This window comes from Oncorhynchus masou, chromosome 24, assembly GCF_036934945.1.
Source record: "Oncorhynchus masou masou isolate Uvic2021 chromosome 24, UVic_Omas_1.1, whole genome shotgun sequence".
Lineage (NCBI taxonomy): Eukaryota > Metazoa > Chordata > Actinopteri > Salmoniformes > Salmonidae > Oncorhynchus > Oncorhynchus masou.
Genome location: NC_088235.1, coordinates 48,993,079 through 49,005,526, shown reverse-complemented (window position 1 = coordinate 49,005,526; position 12,448 = coordinate 48,993,079). Strand labels below are relative to the sequence as shown.

Here is a 12,448-nt window from a genome sequence, read left to right as displayed (position 1 = left end):
GGAAACGTATCATCTCTGTAATTGCAAACAAAGGTTTCTGTACCAAATATTAAGTTCTGCTTTTCTGATGTATCAAATACTTATGTCATGCAATAAAATGCAAATTAATTACTTAAAAATCATACAATGTGATTTTCTGGATTTTTGTTTTAGATTCGTCTCTCACAGTTGAAGTGTACCTATGATAAAAATTACAGACCTCTACATGCTTTGTAAGTAGGAAAACCTGCAAAATCGGCAGTGTATCAAATACTTGTTCTCCCCACTGTATGTCAGCTCCTATTGGGCGCACCACGAATCAACTGCACCCATGGTCCCGGTGAAGGTTGACAGACAAGACACGGAAGTGCTATTCGACTCCGGAAGTATGGTTACGCTCGTAACCATGAGCCTGCTGAACCAGGAGACCGAACAGGGTAGGGAGATGTCCATTTCCTGTGTTCACGGTGGCACAAAGCGGTGTCCAATCATATGGACCAACATTGTGACAACACAAGGGAGCTGCCAGATGATGGTGGGTGCAGTACCAGAGTTGTCGGTACCTCTCCTAGTGGGACAGGATTGTCCTCTGTTCACGGCCCTGTGGGGGCACGACTTGAGGAAAACGATACGGTTAACCAAACTGTATCTACAGGGTGGGAGTCAGAGGGGGCACCAGAACCCCCCCCCCGGGAACCACTGGAGGAGTAGCCCAGCCTCCCCCTCCTTGATTTTGAGGGGCCAGTCAGGACACCCGCTGTGCGGACAATTCGGGACGGCCCAGTGGGAGGATCCGAACATGAAAGCCGCCGCAGCCCAAGTGATAGCGGTGGGTGGACAGCTCCTTCCGGGGGTGAGTGAATGGCGTTAACCCCATTTCAAAATCAAGAATAACCTTTTGTATCAAGTCTCGTGCCAACAGGGGGAACTTCGAGAGCTATTGTTGCTGCACCGACGGTACGGTGAACCGTTCTTCAGCTGACCCACATCCACCTGTTGGGGGCACACCTGGGAATGTAGGAGACCCAGGAACGGATCGCCGCCAAGGATGAGGAGCGCCGTTGAAGACTACTATCACAGCTGCCCGGAGTGTCAACTCACTGCCCCAAAAACCCACTTCCGAAACCCATTGGTCCTCCTACCGATCATCGGGTTGCCATTTGAATGCATCACCATGGACATAGTGAGACCCTGGTAAAAAACAGCATGAGGACACTGGTACATCCTGGTGATAGTAGATTATGCCACCCGTTAACCCGAGGCCATTCCCCTATGGGCGGAGGTATCCAAGGGAATCGCCCTGGAGCTGTTCCACCTTTTTAGCCGGATGGCCATCACAAACGAGATCCTGACAGAGCAAGGTACTGAGTTTATGTCCCGCCTAATGAAAGAGTTGTGTGCTCTCTTGCAGATAAAGCAGATCCAGACCTCCATCTTTCCCCTGCAGATGGATGGGCTCGTCAAGCACTTCAATAAAACATTCAAACAGATGCTGCGGATGGTCATCAAGCAGGGTGGGAAGAACTGGAAACAGCTACTACCCCACCTAATGTTCTCGATCCGAGAAGTACCCCAGTCCTCCCCTGGGTTTTCCCCTTTCGAACCCCTCTACGGGAGGAGGCCACGCAGTCTACTGGACCTTGCCAAGGAGGTGTGGGAAGCCCAACCGACCCCATTACGCAGCATGGTAGAGCATGTGGAGACGATGAGGGAGCGGATGACAGCCATATGGCCAGTCGTGAGGGAACATATGGAGAATGCCCTACGCGCCCAAGCCCAGGTCGAGAATTCCAGGTGTGAGACAGTGCGTTGGTCTTCATCCCCACGGTCGAAAGTAAGTTCCTGGCAACATGGCAAGGCCATACGAGGTGATCGAGAAGTTGGGACCTGTAAATTACCATGGACGGCAAACAGGGAGACGAGAACCCCAACAGATTTACCACGTGAACCTTTGAAGAAGTGGCACGAGAGGACATCCTTGGCCGTGTTATGGTCAGGACCATGACGCCAATGGGACCAGTGGTGGTCCTGAGCAATGAGGACCTCGACCCGGCCCAGAAGCAAGAGCTCATGGTGCTCGTCGATCGGAACACGGCGGTATTCTCCGAGATGCCGGGCCGCACCACCCTCATTGGACACCGCATCCGTACCCGGCCTGGGGAAGCGGTACGAAAGAGGCCATATCGGATTCCGGAGGCCCAAAGGAAGACCGTGAAGCAAGAAGTGGAAGCTATGCTGAGGATGGGGGGTCATTGAAGAGTCCCACAGTGCATGGTGCAGCCCCTTCACGTTGGTGCCAAAACCGGACGGTAGCCTCCACTTCTGTAATGATTGTGAATGCCATAAGCTTATTCAACGCCTACCACCTTCCAGCGACAGGATGAACAGAGTGCTTTGACCCCACCAGCAGTACGCAGCGGCCTATCTAGATGATATCATCATCCACAGCCAAGGTTGGGAAGAGCACCTGACGCGCCTCCAGGCGGTGCTGGACGGACTCAGACAAGCCAGGTTGACCGTGAACCCCAAGAAATGCAAACTAGGTTTTGAGGAGGTGGAGTACCTGGGGTATTTGATCAGACGAGGGAACGTCAAGCCCCAGGAGAGGAAAGTTCACGCAGTACGTGACTGGCCCGTTCCACGCACCAAGACAAAGAAAAAGTCTTTCCTGGGACTGGCAGGATACTATATCCGGTTTATCCCCAACTTTGCAGCTCTAGCTTCCCCCCTCACCGATCTAACCAGGGCCCGTCTCTCGAAAACAGTGAAATGGACGGACGAGACAGAAGCGGCGTTCAGTCATCTGAAAGGAAGTGCTGTGCTCCCATCCGATTCTCGTAACGCCCGATTTCCAGGTGCTGATGGTGGTCCAGAAGGATGCATGTGATACGGGACTAGGGGCCATTCTATCCCAGATACACAATGGGGAGGAGCACCCCATCATGTACATCAGCCGAAAGCTGATACCTAGAGAAAAGAAAGTACTATATTGTTGAGAAAGAGTGTCTAGCGGTGAAGTGGGCGCTAGACACACTCAAGTATTACCTGTTAGGCACCCACTTCACTCTGGTCACGAAACCATGCTCCCCTGGTCTGGATGGCCAGGGGAAGGGACACAAACAATCGGGTCACCAGGTGGTTCTTGTCCCTTCAACACTTCTCTTTTTCTGTTGAGCACGGGTCAGGGGCGAAGCATGAAAATGCGGATGCTCTATAGAGAAGGGAGACATATGTCTCATTGATGGCAGTCCACTCCCCGACAGCGCTAAGGGGGGGAGGGGGGTCTGGCGTACAGCAGGTCAGCCACCAGGGGGAGACTCGTCGAGGCCTGGTGACAGACGGTGTATACATCGAGGCAATGGCGCCATCTGCTGGACGTGCCAGGTCTCGACGGGTGCTCCGTCCAGGACTAATTGGGGCTGATTGGGAGTTGGTGAGTAATCAAGGGCTGATTGCTCACCAGCTTTGCAAGGCCCATAAAGCTGCCAGAAGGGCAGCACACTGGGACAGAGTGGGGGAAGAAAGGACTCATGTATAGTTGGGGACAGTTACAGAGGTACAGTAACAGGAGTGAGTGCAGTTTTGATCCCAATAGGATACAGCAAGACCTGGAGCCCAGAAGACGGTATCCCAGAGTGGGTCTTGTGGGGGAGACCTATCCTTTTCTTTTTGATTTAATAGTTAAATTAACACCCTTGAAACCAAGCTAATTCTACTCTGTCCGTGTCTAATCTGTGTAAACGTCTTGACCAAAACCCCCTGGTCTTCCACATGATGTATAAAGATAAACAGTAGCCTACTGCAGACAGTTGCTTGGTGTTGTTTACTGGGCAAGTATTTTATTGTTTGGACTATACTGTATGCATAGTATACAGTAGACCTAATGTAGTTTTGGTGTATTACTATGTAGAAAACAATTAATATACATGATCAGAAAAGTGAAACTTAAAGTAATTATTTTCATAATCAAAAGTGATAATTCTCAGGTAATTGAATATGCATTTTACATCTGAGTGCAATGCTAACCATTGATAGTTGTATCATAGTGGACATTTTCTGGCGAAGCGATCTTCATCAATGATCTACCAATGAGCCACACCCAAAGTTCAATTAGTTATCATTGTTTGAATGAACTGGATGTATTGATAACAGTGAACCTAGTGTGTCCAACAAGAGTCAAAAGAATGCCCGTGTATAAATATATTGCAGGTGTAAACGGTAACTACTACTTAGATAAAACACAAGTGAAGTGTTTCCTCCCAGTTCAACCTACTCTACTGAAGATGGTAGTGTGGTATGTGTTAGTTCAGGATCAAAGTAATGTCAAGCTCACTGGGTTAGTACTAGAGCAAAGACAGACAGGCTGGACTAAACACCACAGCTATTAATAGATATGCAGGCTGTGGAAATTGAATTATGTGAATCATATTGTCACTCAGACTATACGCATGACACAAACAACTGCTGACATATTTGTTACAGTACAGGGAATACGCAAGAGAATAAAACGTGAGAATGAACAAGGCAGGGTTAATAACCACAATGGATATTTGAAATGTTTATGATGCACAAACCAGAGAGCTATTATTATATTGTATTATTTTTCCAGACGATCGATTAATGATAATGGCAATAGCAGACACTTGGAAAGCATACATTATGGTCCGACTACATTATGTGACTGAAAGTGATAGGGAGTTTGAACAGGAATTTTCCATTGTGGTTTGTTTAGTGTCTTAGCTATCCCATCTGGTTTGCGCTTAGTGGGACTATCATATGTTTTTCAAAAGCACAATGATCCAAAACACACCTCCAGGCTGTGTAAGGGCTATTTGACCAAGAAGGAAAGTGATGGAGTGCTGCATCAGATGACCTGGCCTTCACATTTACCCTACCTCAACCCAACTGAGATGGTTTGGGATGAGTTGGACTGCAGAGTGAAGGAAAAGCAGCCAACAAGTGCTCAGCATATGTGGGAACTCCTTCAAGACTGTTGGAAAAGCATTTCATATGAAGCTGGTAGAGAGAATGCCAAGACTGTGCAAAGCAGTCATCAAGGAAAACGGTTGCTGGAATGAGTAGGCGTGTCCAAACTTTTGACTGGCACTGTACATAAACACATTGTCACAAACACTCAGACAAATATCATGCACACAAACTCACATAGAAATACAGAACGTCCCTGAAATGTATGCACACACACAAATATAGTACCATATAAACAGGCACAAATTGACACACGCTTTCATTCAAGACACACACACACACAGGCTTCATTGAAAACAAAATGCATCTCATCTGATTGTAAAGATGTTTAAATATAAACTGAATGAATGGCTACTGAACACTTCCACTCTCTCTGTTGTTCATTTCAACTGTCCAGCTTGTACCCTCCTGCAGACAGAATGCAGACCATACAGTCCGCAGAGACCTACGTGCTTTTCCTGACGGAGATCTTCTTCACCAGAGCCTTTAAAGACAGGGTGAAGATTAGTGTGACCAAGATGTTCCGCAGACAGCAGCAACAACACCATCATCCTCACCGGATGCTTCCGCCTTCTCTGGACGGGGAGGAGACTCGCATTGAACATGCTTGGGTGGGTAGCTCATCCAGCAGCCTTTATGCAACAGAGCAGATAGGAGGTAGGGGGAGGGAGAAAGTGAGCCTGTCAGCCTCCTCTCAGTAACAGCATCCTCATAGCTGCTCGCAACACCGCTGAGCAGGCAGGGATTCGCGCCAAGCTCCCAAAGAGCCAGTTCAACAACCCAGGAGCAGCAGCCCCAGCCCCAGCAGCATGGCCTGATTGTCACGGGGGTCCACCTGTTTAGGAAGATGGGGAACCAGGAGGCCAAGCAGAGGAAGACAGCAAGGGAAGATGTCCCCTGTGATGTGGGAGTTGAGGACAGGGAACCTGAGAGCTCCAACAAAGGCAAGTCCAAAGGGGGAGATGGTGGCAAGAAAAAAATCTCAATCGGAGGCCAAAACCTCTTGTTTTTGGGCATGCAAATCAGGAAGATTCTGTCAAAGGCAAAGGGGCTGTCCAAGGAGGATATCCTGGATGGCAAGGGGTCCCAGTTGGAGGGAGCTGGTGGGTTCAACCTTAGCCTCTCTGCAGACGAGCTGGGAATGATGTCGGATGGTGACCCAGAGCATGGCCACTTGACAATGTCGGATGAGGGCCGGAGAATGAGCTCAGAATCAGACGGGGACCTCTACAGCTTCCACTCTGCTACGGATGAGCATGTGATTCATGTGGATCTGCTCTCTGACATCCAGCAAGGTATCAGGGGGAATCATGGGAAAACTGATGTGGTCCTGGATAGAGTCACTGTCCCTATTAATCACGCTGCTAGATAGCTAAAATAGCTTTTCATTTTTACCTGATCAAAATCCAACAAACATCCGCTGCAAGGACCAGAATTAGTTTCATATTGCTAAATTATTTTTTGCTACCTCGCGAACAAGATCCAATCGTATTCACAGCGCGGTTAAAACCTAGTTTGCAGCGTCGCGACGGATAAAACTTTTATATTCCTTCATTCCTTCATTGTTAGTGGTATGTAATTGAAATTTGCCAATATTTTCATGAGTAAATGTGACATTTAAACATTTAAACCACATTTTTCTCTGTGGCTCACATGTTTTAGTGCTAATTTAGCGCTAATTCAAGTTATAACATGTTTATAATAGCATTATAGAGGATTTATAGTATGACTGTTTTAAATGAATCACCTGCTAGTAGAACATGGATCAGTAGGGGAGTTCTTCTTGCAAGGCCCAAGTCATGGCATTGTGACCAGAGGAGCCTTTGGATTACAAAATCAGGCCTTCCCTGTCTCTTCCCTGTCTCTTCCCTGTCTCTGTCTAGGCCTGTTCACAGATTTTCAGAATATAACAGTGATTTCTATAATAATTCCCCCATCTACGACTCTATAATAATCCCATCATCTACAACTTTCTCCATCACTTTCATACCACACACAGCTGACCAATGTGGTATGACTATTCCGCCCCTCCTCCTAAGGCGGATTGACCAGGATGGACCTGATAAATACTGTTATTTTGATGGTTTGTACAGTACTGTTTAAATGCCAGCTGTTAATGTGAAGGTTAAACTGTGGCATTTGTAGAAAGACATTTTCATCATGTGATTTCTAAGAAAGTGCCCTCTTTTGGCCTCCTCAGTACCATACATACATGTTGTGCAGAGCAGTTGAAATCACAGTATATATAAAGTAATAGTACTAACACAATACTGTTTTACAATACTATATTTAAGTATTAATGCCAGAGAAGCCAGTGTTTGGAGGATATATTGGCACGAGTGTTGTTAGGCACGAGACAAAATAACACACAGTGATACATTAGCTACTTAGTGGGAGCTAAAACTATCCATACAATGTGTATCTGGTTTTGTTTCAGCATTTTGTAGGATAATTAGCACATGCCCTCCTCTCTCCCCATGTAATGATGCAGATCAAAAGCTTGAGGCTGAATCTGATATCTGACATATCCCCTAAAAAAGCCCTCTGCTCTATCATCAATATTCATGTCTTTATCTGCAGTATCTATATCTTCATAACAGTGCGTGTCATCCCTAGATATCTATTGTCTGAATCTCTCTCTCTCTCTCCCTCTCTCTCTCTCTCTCTCTCTCTCTCCAGGTCTCGCCCTGTTGGAGCGTCTATGTCTGCAGGAGGGGGAGGGAGCGAACGGTGAGGCGGAGAGATTGTGTTGTAGTATGATGGGCCTGGGGCTGCTGCAGACCCTTAGTGGCTTTTTCAGAAAGCAGCATGAAGACATTGTCAGTCCAGTCACAGCCAGCTTTAATGTGAAAACCAACTCTTTACTTCAGCACATTGTGTCACTGCTGCCATTTCAACAAATATATCACATTGATCATTGCTAGTATTGTTCACTGAATGAGAGTACATGAAAAAAGTAATTCTAACAAATGTATTCTGGGTTATGTATCAACTACATAATCGACCATCTACCTCTCTATCTACTCTACCTTTTAATCTTTTAGCATTCCATTATGTTGAGAACTGTTCTTATGGACAGGCTTACCATATGAAAGCTGATTTCATAAATGTAAAAATGATTTTCCAAGTAATAGTTCACAGATGTAATCTCATGTGTGTGATTATAATATATCCCGCATAGTTCGTCAGGCACGCACGCTGTCAGTGCCATTTTTATCACATGCCTGTGGCAGCTGAATCCACTCAGATGAAAGGTTCTTAGGCTGAGGATTCAAATATAGATTTTGAAACTTAGTATTTTTTCATGACTAGAAATAGATTTCATATATTGTCTGTTAGCATGTATGTGTGCGTGTATGCACACGTGTATAAGTGTGTATGGGTGTGTGTGTGCTCCCTGTTGCAGTATCTTCATAGGGACTGAACATTGTGTCGTGCGGAAATGGGTTGTCATGTTTCCTTCATTGGTGTGACATGTTGTCAGAGCTGCTTTTCTTTTGCTCAGCCACCAAAGCAGAATTTGTGTCTGAACAGTTGAGCATTTGTCTCTGGCTGCACTGTGTGTGTGTGTGTGTGTGTGTGTGTGTGTGTGTGTGTGTGTGTGTGTGTGTGTGTGTGTGTGTGTGTGTGTGTGTGTGTGTGTGTGTGTGTGTGTGTGTGTGTGTGTGTGTGTGTGTGTCACAGAATGACTGTTTGTAAGGCATGCATGTGTGTGTGTGTCTTGAATGAAAGTGTGTGTCAATTTGTGCCTGTTTATATGGTACTATATTGGTGTGTGTGCATACATTTCAGGGACGTTCTGTATTTCTATGTGAGTTTGTGTGCATGTTATGTCAGAGTGTTTGTGACAATGTGTTTATGTACAGTGCCAGTCAAAAGTTTAGACACACCTACTCATTCATTACACTATATTCAGTGCAGTTTAAGGACGTTTAGTTGAGCAGTGTCCGTATAATTTTGATTAATCGTCTTTGACTGTGCATTGGTTGAAAATCATTTTTATTGATGACAGCTTTGCACAGTCTTGGCATCCTCTCGACCAGCTTCATATCAAATGCTTTTCCAACAGTCTTGAAGGAGTACCCACATATGCTGAGCACTTGTTGGCTGCTTTTCCTTCACTCTGCAGTCCAACTCATTCCAAACCATCTCAATTGGGTTGAGGTCGGCTGATTGTGGAGGCCAGGTCATCTGATGCAGCACTCCATCACTCTCCTTTGTCAAATAGCCCTTACACAGCCTGGAGGTGTGTTTGGGTCATTGTGCTTTTGAGAAACAAATGATAGTCCCACTAAGCGCAAACCAGATGGGATGTCGTATCACTGCAGAATGCTATGGTAGCCATGCTGGATAGGTGCGCCTTGAGTAATAAATCATTCCCACGACAATGTCACCAGCAAAAAAAAAACACACATCACACCTCCTCCTGCATTCTTCACGGTGGGAACCACACATGCAGAGATCATCCGTTGACCTACTCTGCATCTCACAAAGACACGGCGGTTGGATCCAAAAATCTCACATTTGCATTCATCAGACCAAACGGACAGACTCCCACCGGTCTAATGTTTATTGCTTGTGTTTTTTGGCCCAAGCAAGTCTCTTCTTATTATTGTTGTCCTTTAATAGTGGTTTCTTTGCAGCAATTAGACCATGAAGGCCTGATTCACGCAGTCTGCTCTGAACAGTTGATGATGAGATGTGTCTGTTACATTTATTTGCACTGCAATCTGAGGTGCAGTTAACCTCTTGAAACTCCCCATCCCGGATCCGGGATTGTGACTAAGCCTCAGGCTCATTAGCATAACGCAACGTTAACGATTTCTGAAAATCGCAAATAAAATTAAAATAATGCGTTTGCTCTCAAGCTTAGCCTTTTCTTAACAACACTGTCATCTCAGATTTTCAAAATATGCTTTTGAACCATAGAAATTGACTAATTTGTGTAAGAGTATGCAAAGCTAGCATAGCATTTTGTGTAGCATGTAGCACGCAACATTTTCACAAAAGCCAGATAACCAAATAAATAAAAGCATTTACCTTTGAAGAGCTTCTGATGTTTTCAATGAGGAGACTCCCAGCCACATACCAAATGCGCAGTGTTTCCTGAAAGCGTCTGTGTGTAGGAGAAATCGTTCCGTTTTCTACATTGCGCCTGGCTACCGAAACGAACCGAAAATGCAGTCACCTACAACGTGAAACTTTTTCCGGATTAACTACATAATATCGACCGAAACATGGCAAACGTTGTTTGGAATCAATCCTCAAGGTGTTTTTTCACATATCTCTTCATTGACATGCAGTTCTTGGAAGCTTGCTTCTCTCTCTCTGCCCCATGGAAAAATACTGGCAGGTGACTTTTGCGCACCAATTTCGGCGCAGGACACCGGGCGGACACGTGGTAAATGTGGTCTCTTATGGTCAATCTTCCAACGATCTGCCTACAAATACGTCACAATGCTGCAGACACCTTGGGGAAACGACAGAAAGGGCAGACTCATTCCTCTTGCGTTCACAGCCATATAAGGAGATCATGAAAGACAGAGCCTCAAAAATCCTTGTCATTTCCTGGATGCCAAGTCATCTTGGTTTTGCCTGAAGCTCACGTTCTAGGGCACGCACAGAGAAGATATTTGTATTTCTGGACACGTCAGAGTGTTTTCTTTCGAACAGTAGCAATTATATGCATAGTCGAGCATCTTTTTGTGACAAAATATCTTGTTTAAAACGGGAACGTTTTTCTTCCAAAAATGAAATAGCGCCACCATAAGTGTAAGAGGTTAACTCTAATGTACTTGTACTCCGCAGCAGACGTAACTCTGGGTCTTCCTTTCCTGTGGCGGTCCTCATGAAAGCTAGTGTCATCATAGCGCTTGATGGTTTTTGCAACTGATCTTGAAGAAACTTAGTTATTAAAGTTATTTAAATGTTCTACATTGACGGACTGTTGTATTACTCTTTGCTTATTTGAGCTGTTCTTGACATAATATAGACTTGGTCTTTTACCAAATATGGCTATCTTCTGTATACCATGCCTACCTGGTCAGAACACAACTGATTGGCTCAAATGCATTAAGAAGGAAATAAATTCCACAAATTAACTTTTAACAAGGCACACCTGTTAATTGAAATGCATTCCAGATGTGTAAAGCTGTCACCAAGGCAAATAGTGGCTCTTTGAAGAATCTCAAATATAAAATATAATTGTATGTTCATAGTTTTGATGTCTTCACTATTATTTTACAATGTAGAAAATCGTACAAATAAAGAAAAACCCTGGAATGAGTTGGTGTTTCCAAACTTTTGACTGGCACTGTACGTAAACACAGTCACAAACACTCAAACATAACATGCACACAAACTCACATAGAAATACAGAACTTCCCTGCAACGTATGCACACTAACAAACAGGCACACACATATTCACACATGTTTTCATTCAGTACCTACACACACAATCATGCATGCCTTAAAAACAGTCATTCTGTGACACACACACACACACACACACACACACACACACACACACACTGCTTGCGTAGAGCATCTGCTGACCGCGTTGCATAAGAGCCCCATGTTCTCAGGGCTCAGGCTGCTCTTACCCAGCAGAATGCTCACTGTGCCTGGGTTGGTAAGAGCATTTTGTCCCCTCTCACTGTCTCTACCTGGTCCTGGAATTGGAACCCAGCTCTGCATTATTCAACTTGACCAGAGTCAACATCTCCCTGAGTCTTTTGACATTGCTGCTCTCTCTCACACATTGTTCTCCCTTCTCTCTATTTTGTCTTTCTCTCTCACTCAATCTCTTGCCCTTCTTTCTTTCCTTTCTCCTGTTTTTGTAATGCTACTCTTTCATCTTCACTCATCTTCACTCATTTTTCTCTCTCTCTCTCTCTCTCTCTCTCTCTCTCTCTCTCTCTCTCTCTCTCTCCTCTCTACCTTTTATTAAGGTTGATGTTATAGAGCAGGATGCTATAACAGGTTTTGATCATGTTTTCCTCTGGGTCTGTACTATAGTTGTGATTCTAGTTAGTGTTTTGTTCTGGCATTAACTGCACACAGAAATCGATACCTAAGGTCAGCTCTCAGACTGCAACAAATTGCGTATTTGTCCCTAAAGTGTAGACACACACTCATAAACACACACACACTTGACATGCACAGTATTGGAATGGCTTGAGATTCTTACATAGATGGATAGTCATTATGTAATGGTCTCTGAATTATGATTCGCAATACGTTCAGATTCATACTAAATTGGGCCCTGAGAATTGTCCAATTCTATCTGGTTATGTAGTCAATATCATATTACTGTGCCGTGCTGAAACTGCTTTCTACAGTGGAAACCATTCACAGCCATTTCCCAGGGAAATAATTTGTTCAGTTGTTAAGGAATACACTCTCATGCATTAAGCGGAACTAATAGAATATACACAGTAACAAGAAGACTTTTCATACCTCAGATGAATGAGATTGGCTTTG

The 12,448-nt window shown here is 44.9% G+C and overlaps 1 pseudogene; it reads left to right on the top strand.

The window, feature by feature from the left end:
- The first annotated feature begins 385 nt into the window (after positions 1 to 385).
- The window catches only part of LOC135511392 (formin-2-like), a 61,679-nt pseudogene continuing 49,616 nt past the window's right edge, over positions 386 to 12,448 (top strand).